This window comes from Ranitomeya imitator, chromosome 1 (assembly GCF_032444005.1).
Source record: "Ranitomeya imitator isolate aRanImi1 chromosome 1, aRanImi1.pri, whole genome shotgun sequence".
Taxonomy (NCBI): domain Eukaryota; kingdom Metazoa; phylum Chordata; class Amphibia; order Anura; family Dendrobatidae; genus Ranitomeya; species Ranitomeya imitator.
In genome coordinates this window covers 36502591-36519469 of record NC_091282.1, presented here as the reverse complement: position 1 = coordinate 36519469, position 16879 = coordinate 36502591, and the positions used below count along the sequence as shown (strand labels likewise).

Sequence of the window (16879 nt, the reverse complement as noted above, 5' to 3'; positions counted from 1 at the left end):
TTTCATCCCAGCGTTCAGCTGTTTTATTCTGCTGATCTCGGAGAACATCCCCGAACACCAATTTCCTATGTAATGAAAGCAAAAAAGAGGCCATAAAATGCAAATACCATTTCCCATCTACACCCACAGGGAACGGAATATTGGCAGCAAGCGAGAATCTGTGGAACACGTGTTGTGCAAATGGTTCCAATATCTGGATTCCAACACGTAACATCAAATTCATAGAAAAGATCCGTAAGGCCATATTTGTATCAGGAGCCCCCTCTGCTCCATTCTTCCCGCCAAGATGGTGGACCCCATTATTCAGATGTATCCACCCTTGATTTTCTACAAAATTCTGGAAGTAGTGGCTCAAACTCAATTCATTCTCATACACATTAGTCAAGCCCACCACAAGCTGAAATTTTTCCACCTTCTAGGAAGCCATTATGATCCCGATTCATCATTCTCCTTGTTTTTTTGTCCAGTTTTGCACTTAATTCATGGATTTTAGCGATTCCAGATGTTTTCGCCTAATTTGTCAAATGCAAATGTTTGCAAATTTGGACCAACTCCGTTCCGATCCTTCTTCTCCTGGAGTATGTTTTTTTTTAAAAGAAGATCAATATTTAGAGGACGTTATTTGTGCCATTTTTTGCAATCCTGGGATTTTAATAAAAAAAAAAAAAATTCTAGACTTAACATGTTAGAAGTTTTGTGAAACAGTTTTGGCCGTAAAGTTTCTGCAGTCCCCATTGAGAGGCACATGGAAGGGGGCAGAGATCAATCACAGACCCCAGGATTACAGCAGGAGTCTCCAGGGGTTCATCTGTCGCACCGCTTGGCTCTGTCTGGTACCTGGTGGAGTGTAGGTGTGCAAATGTCTACAGCAATCAGAAAGCAGGGAGCATGATGTCCGCAGAGACCCAGAACCCTTCACTTTCCTCCGACTCATCTGCTCATAGACGATGCAACATAGAAAAGAAAATCAGCGGAGCATGAAAGTCTCCAATGCTCCTGCTTAGCTCATATCACCCCTGACTTGGACTGTTTTCCCAATCTTACCGCCGGTTATACGTGTCTTATGCTTCTATATGTTTCACGCTTGTGCCATAGCAATAAGTAGAACCAGATCACTGGTCCCGGGGCCCACTACACCCATGATACAATCAGGACGGGGTAATAACCTGTGAATGAAGAGGACACATGACTCAAGTCCACCACGTAACATTATCCAGCCGGTATCGGCCACTAACAGCGTCAACCGGAGCAAAACTCCAGTCGCTGTTGTCTAATCCCTCAATACCCTAGACTTGGCCTTATTAGGAAATTTGTATTTTTAATCATTAATTTTATTGATGAGCATCTCCAGCGCTGTCGGTCACTCCAAAAATTTAATAAACCTGAAAGTTTACGAAATTAAAAGTGCACTTTTATCGTTCTTAGGAGAACATCTCTGTGAAAAATTATTGGACAAATAAGGAAAAATGTAAATTTTCCTTCTCAATTGTTTATTTTAATCAGTTATAATGATAATAAGAATCAAAAACCTCAGTATACAAAATACAGTTAGGTCCATATGTATTTGGACAGAGACAACATTGTTCTAATTTTGGTTATAGACATTACCACAATGAATTTTAAACAAAACAATTCAGATGCAGTTGAAGTTCAGACTTTCAGCTTTCATTTGAAGGTATCCACTTTAAAATTGGATGAAGGGTTTAGGAGTTTCAGCTCCTTCACATGTGCCACCCTGTTTTTAAAGGGAACAAAAGTAATTGGACAGATTCAATAATTTTAAATAAAATGTTCATTTTTAGTACTTGGTTGAAAACCCTTTGTTGGCAATGATTGCCTTAAGTCTTGAACTCATGGACATCACCAGACGCTGTGTTTCCTCCTTTTTGATGCTCTGCCAGGCCTTCACTGCGGTGGTTTTCAGTTGTTGTTTGTTTCTGGACCTTTCTGTCTGAAGTTTAGTTTTTAACAAGTGAAATGCTGCTCAATTGGGTTGAGATCAGGTGACTGACTTGGCCATTCAAGAATATTCCACTTCTTTGCTTTAATAAACTCCTGGGTTGCTTTGGCTTTATGTTTTGGGTCATTGTCCATCTGTAGTATGAAACGACGACCAATCAGTTTGGCTGCATTTGGCTGGATCTGAGCACACAGTATGGCGGCTCTGAAGACCTCAGAATTCATTCCTGTGTCACATCATCAATAAACACTAGTGACCCAGTGCCACTGGCAGCCATGCATGCCCGCGCCATCACACTGCCTCCACCGGGTCTTACAGATGATGTGGTATGCTTTGGATCATGAGCTGTACCACGCCTTCGCCATACTTTTCTCTTTCTATCATTCTGGTAGAGGTTGATCTTGGTTTCATTTGTCCAAAGAATTTTCTTCCAGAACTGTGCGGCTTTTTTAGATGTTTTTTAGCCTTTTTATTCTTGATGCTTATGAGTGGCTGCACCGTGCGGTGAACCCTCTGTATTTACTTTCATGCAGTCTTCTCTTTATGGTGGATTTGGATATTGATACACCGACCTCCTGGAGAGTGTTGGTCACTTGGTTATCTGTTGTGAAGGGGTTTCTCTTCACCATGGAGATTATTCTGCGATCATCCACCACTGTTGTCTTCCGTGGGCGCCCAGGTCTTTTTGCATTGATGAGTTCACCAGTGCTTTCTTTCTTTCTCAGGATGTACCAAACTGTAGATTTTGCCACTCCTAATATTGTAGCTTGGGTTTTTTCTGTTTTCGCAGCTTAAGGATGGCTTGTTTCACTTGCATGGAGAGCTCCTTTACCGCATGTTTACTTCACAGCAAAACCTTCCAAATGCAGCACCACACCTCAAATCAACGCCAGGGATTGCCCACACCTGTCCATGAAATAGCCTTGGAGTCAATTGTCCAATTACTTTTGGTCCCTTTAAAAACAGGGTGGCACATGTTAAGGAGCTGAAACTCCTAAACCCTTCATCCAACCCTCAAATGAAAGCTGAAAGTCTGAACTTCAACTGCATCTGAATTGTTTTGTTTTAAATTCATTGTGGTAGTGTCTGTAACCAAAATTAGAAAAATGTTGTCTCTGCCCTAACTGTACATTCCTTAAAATTGCCCAAAAAATCTCATTGATCAATATAGTAATATGGCCGCCCTTCTTTTCCATAACAGTCATAAAGTCCATCCATGGAGTCTGTTGATGATCAACTTTTTGGGCAGCATCAACCACAGTCCCAGACATTGATCAGAGAGGTGACAGTTCTCCTTCACCATAAATCTCTAATTTATGAAGGGTCCAAAAGTTCTCAGTAGGGTTTAGGTCAGGTGAGGAAGGGGCTGGGTCATTATCCTTTCATCAGGCATTTCCTGGTTCCGAGCAGTGGAGAGTTTGATGCAGCCTGAACAATCCTGGTTCTCTTGAAAGCAGCAGACTTTTTCATGTACCACTAGAAGAAAGTGTCTTCTAAAGACTGGGAGTTGCTCTTATCTCATCAGTACATAAAACCTATGAACAATCTGTATTCAGAAATTTCTTGGCCCAGTTTTGACGTTTACACTTTTATGTCTTGCTCAGTGGTGGTAGGGCTCAGCTTCCTTACTTCGGCCATGTCTCTGAGCACTGAACACCTTGTGCTTCTGGGACTTGCTCAGTGGTGGTCAGGCACAATCTCCACACCTCGGCCATGTCTCTGAGAACTGAACACCTTGTACTTCTGGGACTTGCTCAGTGATGGTCAGGCTCAACCTCCACACCTCAGCCATGTCTCTGAGCACTGAACACCTTGTACTTCTGGGACTTGCTCAGTGGTGGTCAGGCTCAACTTCCACACCTCGGCCATGTCTCTGAGCACTGAACACCTTGTACTTCTGGGACTTGCTCAGTGGTGGTCAGGCTCAACCTCCACACCTCGGCCATGTCTCTGAGAACTGAACACCTTGTACTTCTGGGACTTGCTCAGTGGTGGTCGGGCTCAACCTCCACACCTCGGCCATGTCTCTGAGCACTGAACACCTTGTACTTCTGGGACTTGCTCAGTGGTGCTCAGGCTCAACCTCCACACCTCAGCCATGTCTCTGAGCACTGAACACCTTCTACTTCTGGGACTTGCTCAGTGGTGGTCAGGCTCGACCTCCACAACTCGGCCGTGTCTCTGAGCACTGAACACCTTGTACTTCTGGGACTTGCTCAGTGGTGGTCAGGCTCAACCTCCACACCTCGGCCGTGTCTCTGAGTACTGAACACCTTGTACCAAGGAGGCTGCAGCTCACGAAAATGACCGTACTGGAGGATAATGGATTCCTCGTCACTTTACGTTTGACTCTTCTCAAATCTTTGGTGTCTTTTTCTCAATGTGCTTTTTACGACCCTGGTGACTATTTGCAACAAAACTTTTGTTGGTTCTTTAATCGCGGCAATATCTGAAAAATTTTAGGAGCTGCTTCCTCTGTAAGAATGGAAATTTTTTTTACTTTTCCGAGCCGGTGACATTTAGTTTTTTTGGCCCATTTTGCCTAATAATTCGGCACACCCTGAAAAAGGGTGTTGTATCATTAGTCCACACCTCCCTCATTACACATCACCTGATCTGCTTCATCCAATAAGCATTCACGTTTATACAGCGCGGAGGTGGAAAATCTGCATATAAATGGTGATATGGTCAGTCATTTGCTTAAAAATTCTGCACTCAGTGTATATAAGACCATCATTTTCCCTACAGTATATGCTACGATAGTGCAGCAGAATATAGGCCAGGAGATCAAAATAGATTCAAGTTCCCTATGGGGACCAAAAAATAATTCAGTAAAGTAAAGTAAATCACGCTAAGGGCGCAGTTATATGGTCATATAAATCGGAACTAAATGCATGGATTGGCCGGCGGCTCTCCTGACCCGATCATGCCAGCTTCATGTGTTTTTATGCATTTGTCACGCTCAGGATGCCGTCGGCCGGTCCGTGCACTGAGTTCCGATCCCAGTCTGATCTATATGGCCGATCGAATGAGCCCTAAAGGGCATATCCACTGCAACTACAGTGTATACAAAACATATTTCCTCTATCAGGCAAAATGTACAATGCAATTAACTTAATAAAAAATAAATATAATGTTCAGACTGTTTTGGTCACCTTCCACCCTCCTACAATGGTGCCACCCACTGTGAATTTTGTTCCTCGTGGGTGGTGCCTTTACATCAAGGCATGACGGCAGAAAAGTAGCATGAATTTCGGGGGTCTCAATGCCAAACCAATACCAGGGTACCCACTAATACAATTTCTCACTTATAATACTGGTGTCTTCTTACTGTACATGGCAGAGGGACCCCTTAGGCCACGAGGTTGGGTCTGACCACTTCCCATATATTTATGTCTGGAGCGCCCCCATGGGGCTGTGGGGTACTCGGTACAGGGTCCTGCAGTTCACAGGGGGATGTCACGGTGGCTGACCCAGTGCGCGGTCCTGGGACGTCCGTGTAAAAGGAAAAGGTCTTTAAAGGGATAGAGTTTATGTCCGTGACGCTACCTGTGGTATTTGGTCAGGGTGACCGACGCTGCTTTAAGGGGTCCGCTGGGGTGATGTTATGGCAGCTAGATGGTATACCCTCCTACATTTGAAGTATGTCGCCAGGGCTTCCCGGTGTGTAGATGGTGGATGGTGAGAGGCGCAGAGAAGAACGAGGACACAAGGTTGCAGTCTCTTTACCTTTTCTGAAGACTTCAGCATCCACAGTCCAGTGCACCAGATCACAGGGCAGGCAGAGTCCAGCCGGGTTGGAGGCAAGTCCAGAGTCCCCTTGTCCAGGTGGAAATCAATAGCCTTCCCTTGCGCTGCAGTGGTGTAGTCCCTTACTGCCTATAGCTTCACATAAGGGTCTAACAGTTGCGATGTTTCGCTCTCTCTGTCCCCCATATAGGATAGGACAAAACCTGTATGACTGGTGGCTTGAGCCTGTTTATAGGGACTCTAGCAAGCCCCGGCCTCTAAGGGATGCCACCGTGCCTCCTGGGTGTAGCTGCGGACAGGTAACCTGCAATTAGCTGTCCTGCCGATCTCTGGAGCAAAGCATAAAGGTCCTTACTCCCTCGGTGTTCCGGCTACCGGGCTTCTGCGCCTCAGAAGCAGGCAGCCTGTGTAGGGATGGTCCCCTTCTGATAACCTCTCCTTTGCTTTGCTTTCCTTGCACGCTCGCTGCAATACAGTTCTGCCTTCTGAATCTCTCTTTCTGGGAGCTGCAGCTCTGAGGGCATGCACAGCTCCTTGAACCCTCTGTCCACCTCAAACTACTGTCTGGAACTGACTACCTTTCCCTACAGACTACCAGTTATATATATATATGGGGAGTGACCTAATAAATAGGAGCAGAAGCTCCCCCTGGTGGTCTGGAGTGTGAAATGTGCAGCATGTTTGTGATACCTGGATGCAGTTATCCTTCTTTGCCTCCAAATTTGGCATCACTCTCCCCGAGAGGAAAGCAATACACTGCGATGACCAGGACCCTGGGGCGCTGCATGTCCATAGCCAGTAGGTGAAAAAACAATATAAGACAGTATACAGAGTTTATATTCTTTTTTTTTTTAGCTGGATGCCAAGAAATGAGCCAGAGATTGACCATTGTACAACCAGAGATAGCATCAGCGTCAACGTCTATTGCCCACTTTTCAGACTTTTCGATAACGCCCATGTTATTGTATCTTGCCCAAACAGATTTTACATAAAACTTTTTTTTTTTTATCACTAATAACACATTACGGCGAGTTATATTGAACGCCAATAGACCGTGACCCGCTGTGCCTGTTCTGATCTACAGTAATGGAGGCACAGGGAAGGTGACGAATTCTCCTCCTACACCCACCTGCTCGGAGTAACATTAATTTTATGTTGTCATAATGAAATGTAATGAGTTTTGTTTCCTTTCTGTTATTTCGCTTATTGCTGATTTTTTAATTACAATTATTACCGGTATTTTTTTTTAACTTTCTGGTTATGGAAAGCGGAGATGTGACAGTAAAATTACATAGTTACGGTGATGTATAAGACGACGTGTGAATGGAATATTTCCTCCAGACATGCTGTAACACCTTAAACATCGTTTCCTAACATTTCGTGAAATGACTTAATAATCCGGGCAGTTTTATCGCTTGGAGCGACAGCGTGACCTACTGCACAATGCAGCCTGTAGCCCGCACATTGAGGTCTTCTTGCTCTCGCTGTGTACATGTCAGATACGCTTTGCCCGCTTCCTCGGCTTACTTAGGATTTCACTTTCTTTCAAATCCAAATTAATTGCAGGAGAATTTCTACAAAAGCCAAATATCTGCGTAAGATTTTGCATTCATCCTAAATCATAGACAATGGACGGTAGAACTTGATGCCACCTCAGGGGCTGCCACACGCTTTGTGCAAACGTTGGCCAAACCAGCCGATTTCGGTAGACTGAATGACCATCTGATTTGTATGGGGCACTCCCAACTTGTTTCATTTTAACCCCCTGATCCTTTTGTTGCTCCAGGAGATAAGACGCAGCCGACATTTACTTTCTTCTCTCTCCTAGGAATGAGCAAAACTCCCAAAATTAGATTTGAGTAGAGTCGCTAATCTCACTTGGCAAATTTGATTTGATCTGGGCAAAATTGGTCTGGATTGAAAGTAACCCAATTTCAAAGATAATACATTTTTTTATGCTCTGAGGTCTCTCCAAACTCAAAAACATTACATATGAATGAGAGAAAAGAGGTTAAAAAGTAATAAAATACATTATACTTTTCCAAAGTCCTCACATGATTGCAGCAACTATCAGATCCTCTGCCCGGATCTTTGGTTTTCCCATGACTCGGGCTGATGATTGGCCACATGTCGCCACATGGGGGTGGTACAAATCATGACATTGCTATTGGTCGATACCCAGAAGGCATTATCCCCTTCTTTTACTTTAACATCCCACACATTTGACGCCGAATGACCCACTCCAAATAACGACAGACTCTGAACTTGGATAATAATTGGCCACAGTGGCCTTTATTATAAACATACAATAACAGTAAAAATAACGTAGGGAGGAGTCCTTGAAGCTCCAAACTGGTGGTCAGCCATAATAGAGAGTGGACAAAAACATACCATAAATTTACTCCCAGCTGTTACCACCCAGGCTCGGGAGCACCAAAGTACCCCGAAGGGTTAACCATGTCCACTTAAAACCTGTGAATCCGGCCCACCGTTGCCAAGATCAACGGACCACCAGACCAAAAACTAAAATTTACACCAACTGAAGAATCCGTACCCCGACGGATCCCCCAGGCCAATTTAGCACCAACTCCAAGGACCCCTCCCACCGCCTCGAGCCACCATGACCCAAAACAATTACCGAAAAACGCTACAATACAAAAACACAAAAAACAGGGCGGGAGGGCGGGATCTTCCTGATGCTTCCAGAGCGGGAACTGGTAAGCACCACCCCCCTACCCTATAAACCCCCTGCTCGTGCATACGACCCTCCTCCCAAAATTAACCCCTACCTCTTCTGACCTTCTGCTCCCAAACCCCTGTCATGACGGCCTGCACGTACACCGTCTGTGGGGGAGGGGACGGCTCGCTCCGGCCTGCTCTAAGTATCCATTCTCATAAATTAAAGACATTGTTCAATTGTGGATCGATAAACTGTGTTATGTAGAAAGCTGGTTCCGTGGGGGCGGATCTTGACACAGTGAGTTTGAATATCTGTGTCTTCTCCGCCTCCTCAGGCTCAGCACTATGCATAAAACCGTGCATAACCTTGTATGTTGTGCCTCTTTAAAAATGCTAAATGTAGAAATTGCATTTTAAATTAAAAAAGAAATACAGTCCCCTCACTGTTTATTAGTCTGCTGCATTTTCCACATGATTCGTGCCAGTCTTCTAGAAATCCTGCCGAGAACATAAAGGCTGATCTGCTGCCGATCAGTTGGTCGTAGGCTCTAGCTTCACCCTTTTTAGCCAAGGCTGTGTGGCTCAGCAATTAATTGCCCTACTGCGCACAGGGCAGAGGGGGGAGGCTCCTGCTGCCGCTAGTTGTCGAACAGTTACAATAGTGAGGAGGAGGAGGGAACATGGGTGAGTTCATTAAATTCACAGAAGACTTCTTTATACATTTCCCAGATTTATTTGTCATATGATACAAAATAAAATTAAAAAAAAGGAGATCCAGGGAAGAAGTGTCGGGAATAATTCATCCATCATCTGCTTGGCTTGTGAGCCTGCATCAAAGTCAGGGAGGTGGCATGTGACATACCAGAATGTCATATGTCAGTAATGGGTTTAAACCCATTCCGCCCCTCATTTTATGATATGTTGCAGTCTAAAGAGACCACCGAGCTTAATAAAGGCAACAGGCGCTCTTTTGAATCAAACTGAATTTAATCTGGATTAAATTTCACCTGATGACAGATTCAAGGCAATCTGCCCATAAGGAATTTCGAGAGATGTGCTCTTCTCTAGTAATGTGTATAATGATGTGGAAGGGTGGGAGCTTAAAGGCTGCCATACACATTAGATGGTTCGCTCGATCGTACAGCCGGCAGCCATCTCAGATATCACTCCCACGTACTAGAGCGCTCGTTTGGCCGTGTTCTTCTTGAGAGAGCCATCATCTGCCCCTGGCTTGTATTCATTGAGTGGCTGCTGGCCAGTGAAGCGAGTTGGCAGAGAAAAGTCAGAAGACCAGGTCTGTATCAGGAGGTCAAAGTCAAGAACATAATCAAGAATCAGTCTCATAGTCAAAACATAAGCCAAGGTCAGGGATGGGAATCAACAGGCTGAATATGAGCAGAGGTGCAGGAGTGAACCAGAGTGAGCAGAACCTATAACTGGCAGCCAGAGACAGACTGCTGGGGATTTAAAGAGAGAGGAGCCCAGCCCATGGCTTCTGGCAGAGAACTAATCACACTGAAAAACACAGATAAACTGGAGGCAGGACAAGTCCCAGCTATCTGAATGTTAAACTGAAACACTCTAGTGTCGCCCAACAGCATCCACAGTATTACTGCGGCGATACCTAGTAGGAGGCACATGTTCAGGCACTGATGTTACAATATTGTAATTAATACTGGGTAATTTTGTGATTCATTATTTGTTGGGAAGAGCTCAGCTGAGCGATCGACCAACATTCTGGAACTGGTGATCCAGATCCATTTCTAGTCCTGGGCTATTAGTCACCAGTTAGTTGCCTTCTAGAACCAGCACTGAAATTTGCTGTCTCTACGACCCCAATGAACACTTTCAACTCGCTCCATAACTGGGTGTCTATTTTGTAATCTCATGCCTCCTTGACTACAGCGCCCCATTGGACAAACCATCAGCAGAATTGGTTTTCAGTTCTGTGTCTATGCTGATGACACCAGATTATACACATTGTCTCCTGACATCACCTCCATCATAATGCAAAATACCGGCGTTTGTCTGCCCACTGTCTCTAACATCATATCTTCCTGCTGCGTTACCTCCCTCTACTAACCTACCTATACCTGACATTTCTGTGTGATTAAACCATAGCTCCCAAGCAACATGCTGGCTGTCTTGGGGTCATATTTCACTCATATCTTTCCTTCACTCCCAATATATAATCACTCATTTGCTTGTGTCACCTGCATCTGAAAAACATCTCCAAAATTTGACCTTTTCTAATTTTTGACTCTGCAGGAGCTCGTATTCATTCTTGTCTGGACTTCTGCAATTCTCTACTGATTGTTTTCCCTCTTACTAAACTCTCCCCTCTCCAATGTATTCTGTATTCAGCAGGCATGCTTATATTTCTGTCCAGCTGCTACATTGATGCCTCCACTACTTTCCAGTCATTGTGCTGGTTGCCCTTCCGTTACAGAGTACAATATAAACTCATTGCTCTCAACCACAAAGTTCTGCAATATATCTCCTCCTCACCTCTTTCTAGCACCCTACCCATCCTTACTAAAGCGCTGCACTGCCCTATATCTCCTTCTCATCTCTTTCATTCACCCCACCCATGCTCTTCACAGTGCTGCACTGCCCTACATCTCCTCCTCATCTCTGTCTATCACCCCACCCATGCTCTTCACAGTGCTGTACTGCCCTACATCTCTTCCTCATCTTTTTCTACCACTCCACCCATGCTCTTCACAGTGCTGCACTGCCCTACATCTCCTCCTCATCTTTTTCTACCACTCCACCCATGCTCTTCACAGTGCTGCACTGCCCTACATCTCCTCCTCATCTTTTTCTACCACCCCACCCATGCTCTCCACAGTGCTGCACCGCCCTACATCTCCTTCTACCACCCTACCCATCCTCTCCACAGTGCTGCACTGCCCTACGTCTCCTCCCTCATCTCTGTCTAGCACCCTACCCATTCTCTCCATTTCACTAATGACCTAAGATTAATTCCATTATAATCTGAACTTTAGATCCATTGCCATCTCAAAGACTTCTCTTGTGCTGCACCAGTTTCCCAGGCAGTCTGATTAATTCCCAGTATCCACAGTTTTAAGTCTGCTCAAAAATCACATTTCTTTAATCAGGCCTAGCCCCTCACCTCCCTAATCAAACTATTTCCTGTTCTCCATTCCTAACCTTTCCCCATAAGGCTACTTTCACACTTCCGTCTTTTTGAAGACGTTGCAATGCGTCGTTCTGTGCAAAAAACGCATCCTGCAAAGTTGCCCGCAGGATGTGTTTTTTGCACATAGACTTGTATTACCGACGCATCGTGACGTATGGACACACGTTCCATACGTCATGCACTGGATGCGTCGGTAATTGACGGACCGTCACAAAAAAAATTCAATTTAACGCTTTTTTGTGCATTGAGTCCGCCATTTTCGACCGCGCATGCGCGGCCGAAACTCCTACCCCTCCTCCCCGGAACTCATAATGGGCAGCGGATGCATCTGAAAACTGCATCCGCTGCCCATGTTGTGCACTATTTGCATAACGTCCGTCGGTACGTCGGTACGTCGGGCCGACGGTTTGCGACGTCCCCGTACCGACGGAAATGTGAAAGAGGCCTAATCTTGTTCTTCCTGTCATATGCTCCCACTCCCTCCATGCACTCAGTGGCACTTTGTATCCGTACTTTTATAGATATTGGCTGATGACCGGTTCATGCAGAGTTATTTGAATCCCCGTATTCCTCATAGATTGTAAGCTTGTACTCAGGGCCGTCACTCCTCTTGTTTAATTGTTGCATAATGTATCACGGTGTAATGTCTTATATCGTTCGTTCACCTCCTCCCTGATTTTTTATTTTTTCAGAAATAGTCCAGGCAAATTTCTGGTGTTTTGGACAGAAAAAACCTTATACCTCGGGTTAGAATGAAACGGTGCACAGCAGCAGGGTGGGACTAAGGCTTCTTTCATACTAGCGTCGGAATCTCCCCGTCGCAATGCGTCGGGGAGAGATTCCGACGCTAGCGTTTGCTGCATTGCACAATGGGTGCAGCGGATGCATTTTTCCGGCGCATCCGCTGCCCCATTGTAAGGTGCGGGGAGGTGGGGGCGGAGTTCCGGCCGTGCATGCGCGGTCGGAAAAAGCGGTCCGTCGGGAGAAAAAAACGTTACATGTAGGGTTTTTTTCTCCCGACGGTCCGCCAAAGCACGACGCATCCGTCGCAAGACGGATGTGAAGTGTGCCAATCTGTCGCAAATGCGTCGTCAATAGAAGTCTATGGGGAAAAAACGCATCCTGCAAGCACTTTTGCAGGATGCGTTTTTTCTGCAAAACGACGCATTGTGACGGATTTAAAAAAACGCTAGTGTGAAAGTAGCCTAAGGCGTCCATTAATTGCCAACACCAATGTTGGTGATTTTGTGCCTGTGCCTTTTACCGCTTGCTCAGGTTCTGTGCCTGTGCCTTTTACCGCTTGCTCAGGTTCTGTACCTCGTCTACCTTTAGTGCTTTCCTTTAACTGTAATCGTGCACATACATGTTTTTTTTGTTATAATTTTACTCAAAATTGTGGCTTTATTGCACAGCGAAAAAACAAAAAAATCATACCTTTAATTTAGCTTTGCTATAAAGTTGTGCTACTGCATAATGTGACTGATCACTGAGTTCTAAAAAGCAAAATTAGGCATCCATAGATGTGTACGGACCCTACTGAACTTTAGAATGTCTACAATGGACCTGCCAAAACAATTGTATCAAGTTACAAGGGATTTTGCATTATGGAGATATTCTCTCTTACACCATATGGCGCCATAGAAACCTGCATAAATGTATGCACACCGATAGCTTATACATCTGACTGCGGACTGCCACTGCAAAATTCAACTGTTTTCTGAGGTTTTTGAAGCACTGAACCTCTATTAAAGGAAACCTGTCAGGACGATTGCATTATTAAACTAGTAGTATATCTGTATAGGTCCTAGTACGACAATAAAAATGACACCTGTCTTGTTGTAATCGGATGTGCCAGCGCTGAGAAATCAAGCTTTGAAGTCACAGGCAAATTTGCCGGGAAGTGCATTGGGGGCGTGTCTATACATTTGAAGAGCACTTCCAGGCTAATTTGCATGTTATTTCGAAGCTTGATTTCTCAGCGCTGGCACGTCGGATTGCTACAAGACTGGTATCGTTTTTATCGTTGCAATAAGACCTACACAGCTGTACCACTAGTTTCAGTAGTAATATGGTGCTGATAAGTTTCATTTAAAGGGATATTTACTGATGACCTTTTTAAATAATCCAAAATGTCAGAATTAAATTTTTTTGCAGCCAGACTCTCACAGATAGAAACAAATACTTGTACGTAAAGGATTATCCATATTCTTCCCTTCAAATATTGCAACTTGGCACTTATCACGTATAATGCTTCTTCAGCATTATTCTGTGTAAACTAGATTATTTAAAATCGCTTAGAAAACAACAACCCTCGTCATTCATTCGCCGTCCGCATGGCTGCTCCCTTTCTTCTACAAAAGGATAAAATTCTTCAAAGCGATCCTTTAAAATGCCAAACAAGCTGAGCGGCCCATTGTCTAAATCCAGTGTCCAAAACAGGCAGCTGGTACCGTCTGCGCTTTCACTGTCAACAGACGGTTTCTGGCTGCTTTATATTGGGTTATTAATATCCAAGCAGGAAAAAAAAAGCGACAGCTGTTTCTCTACATTTTGTAAGTCAAACAGAAAATCGGAAAAGCTTTGTAATTCTGAGACCAACGCAAAAATAAAGAGGCAGCGGCGTCCTTGTCTAAATTTAAAGGGGGATTCCAGTTTTAAGTGAGCACAGACAGCTTAAACGTCCTAGAAATATAACGTTCTCTAACTTTCTAATACACATTGACCTCTGATTAATAATTTTTTAAAATCTGTTTTCTTTTTGTCTTGTGGTATTCGATTTTTTTTTGTGCCAAATTCTTCAAAACGGCGCTCACAATTTATGAATTTTTTTCATTTTTTTTTTGCAATTTGTTACAGTATGAAGTTGCAAAGTATTTAAAAAGACGCAGAAAATGCACCAAAAACTCAACCAGAAACCTCACTCCAGAGAATAAAACTGAAGTGAGATGCACCAAAAAAGAAGTAAAAACAAAGTTGCATTTTATGAATCTGTCTAAAACATTGGATAAGAAAAGTTGTTGAGAAAAAAAAAGGCTTAGAAAAAGACATACAACGTAAAAAAATGGCACAAAATGTATGGGAAATAAGGCGCAAATACTGACGCCTCTAAAAGAAGAGCAAATTACTCCAGAAAACTGAAGAATCGCGGCCTCTGTAATCAATTTCTCTCCATTTTCTATATCTGTACTTGCTGTTAATGGAGCATGTTTAAATTATCGCTATACATCACTGGACCTGCTCTCAGCAATGTAGAACATGCTCTGTGAGCTAAGCATCACCGTCTCCAGACTGATACACACCAGCAGGTAGATGTGTGTAAGCTGCTGCTGAAGTACTTAGCTCACAGAGTATTATCTACACATGATACAATTATGATTAGCTCACAGAGCATTGTCTACACTTGATACAATTACAATGATGTTTAGCTCACAGAGCATTGTCTACACTGGATACAATTACAATTATGGTTAGCTCACAGAGCATTGTCTACACTGGATACAATTACAATTATGGTTAGCTCACAGAGCATTGTCTACACTGGATACAATTACAATTATGGTTAGCTCACAGAGCATTGTCTACACTTGATACAATTACAATTATGGTTACCTCACAGAGCATTGTCTACACTGGATACAATTACAATTATGGTTAGCTCACAGAGCATTGTCTACATTGGATACAATTACAATTATGGTTAGCTCACAGAGCATTATCTACACTGGATACAATTACAATTATGTTTAGCTCACAGAGCATTGTCTACACTGGATACAATTACAATTATGGTTAGCTCACAGAGCATTATCTACACTGGATTCAATTACAATTATGTTTAGCTCACAGAGCATTGTCTACACTGGATACAATTACAATTATGGTTAGCTCACAGAGCATTATCTACACCGGATACAATTACAATTATGGTTAGCTCACAGAGCATTATCTACACTTGATACAATTACAATTATGTTTAGCTCACAGAGCATTGTCTACACTGGATACAATTGTAACCAGTATAGACAACGCTCTGTGAGCTAACCATCCTGAAACAAACCCAGGCTGATACATTATATCAAACCTGCAGAGAGATTTGTGCATTTGGCTGATGTGTTTAGCTCACAGAGAATTGTGCACACTGGTACAATTGTAACCAGTGTAGACTATGCTCTGTGAGCTAAACATCCTTAAACCTAGGCTGATACATTATATCAAACCAGTAATAAGATCAGTGCAGCTACTGCTGATGTGTTTAGCTCACAGAGCATTGTCCACCACTAGATACAATTGTAACCAGTGTAGACAACGCTCTGTGAGCTAAACATCCTGAAACCGAGGCTGATATATTATATAAAACCTGCAGAGAGATCCGTACAGCTGCAGCCTATGTGCTTAGCTCACAGAGCATGGTCTGCACTGGATACAATGTACCCACTTCTCAGCTGAAAGCAGTAAAAACAACAGAAAGGCATACAAAAGGCAGTATAAGGGGCTAAAAAAGGTAGATTTTAACACAGTTGTAACCTCCGGATGGTCACTGTGCTACTGATGCAAATGATTGCCATAGGCTGTTGATCTGGTTCAGCAGCACCATGTTGAGTCTGACTGTTACCAGGGCCATATTTACAGCAAGCAAACCTAGGCCGTCCACTTGCCATTTTAAAGCTTTTTTTTTCTGTAATTTCAGGCAATATAATACTGCAATATAATGCAAAAGATAATTTTGCCAAATACAGCCGACATGACATATCATCCAAATATTGTGCAATACAACAATTTCCAAATATTACCACCAGGGAGTCAAAAGCAAACACCGGTCAAGTGTATATTGTTCCCATTACTAATCCTCCATATTGACCCTTTACACTAAATAGGAATTGATAAAATATGAACTGTTAAAGGTTTAATAGTTCATAAACTTTTAAAAAAGTTTTGTTGTAGCTGCTCTTTAGTAGTGACGATTAGTAGACCTCCACCATCAAAATTACTAAGAAGTATCTACAATGTATCAAGACGTTTTGTAAATTTTAGTGACCCCTGGATTCAACAAATCATGGAAACCATCAGTGGAACATGAGAATTTGATGCAGAAAAAACAATTTGTAATTAGTCCAAGATGCAAAAATAATTAAGTTGCGAATGTAGCTGTAGAATCTCAAAAGTTGGCCAGTCCAATCTCATCTTTCTGAAGTGATGAGTCCACCATAAAGACATAACAAGAGCAGCCCATGACTTTTTGACCCGCTTTCGTCACTTCACATCTCCATGGACAGAAATGCGTTGAGGACTACAAACATTGGAGGAGGGTGAAGAATTCTAGAGATGAG

The 16879-nt window shown here is 43.4% G+C and overlaps 1 protein-coding gene across 1 annotated transcript in view; it reads right to left on the bottom strand.

Moving 5' to 3' along the window:
* The window catches only part of ADAMTS12 (ADAM metallopeptidase with thrombospondin type 1 motif 12), a 601127-nt gene that overhangs the window by 532036 nt on the left and 52212 nt on the right, over window positions 1-16879 (bottom strand). The gene's annotated exons all lie outside the window — the stretch shown is intronic.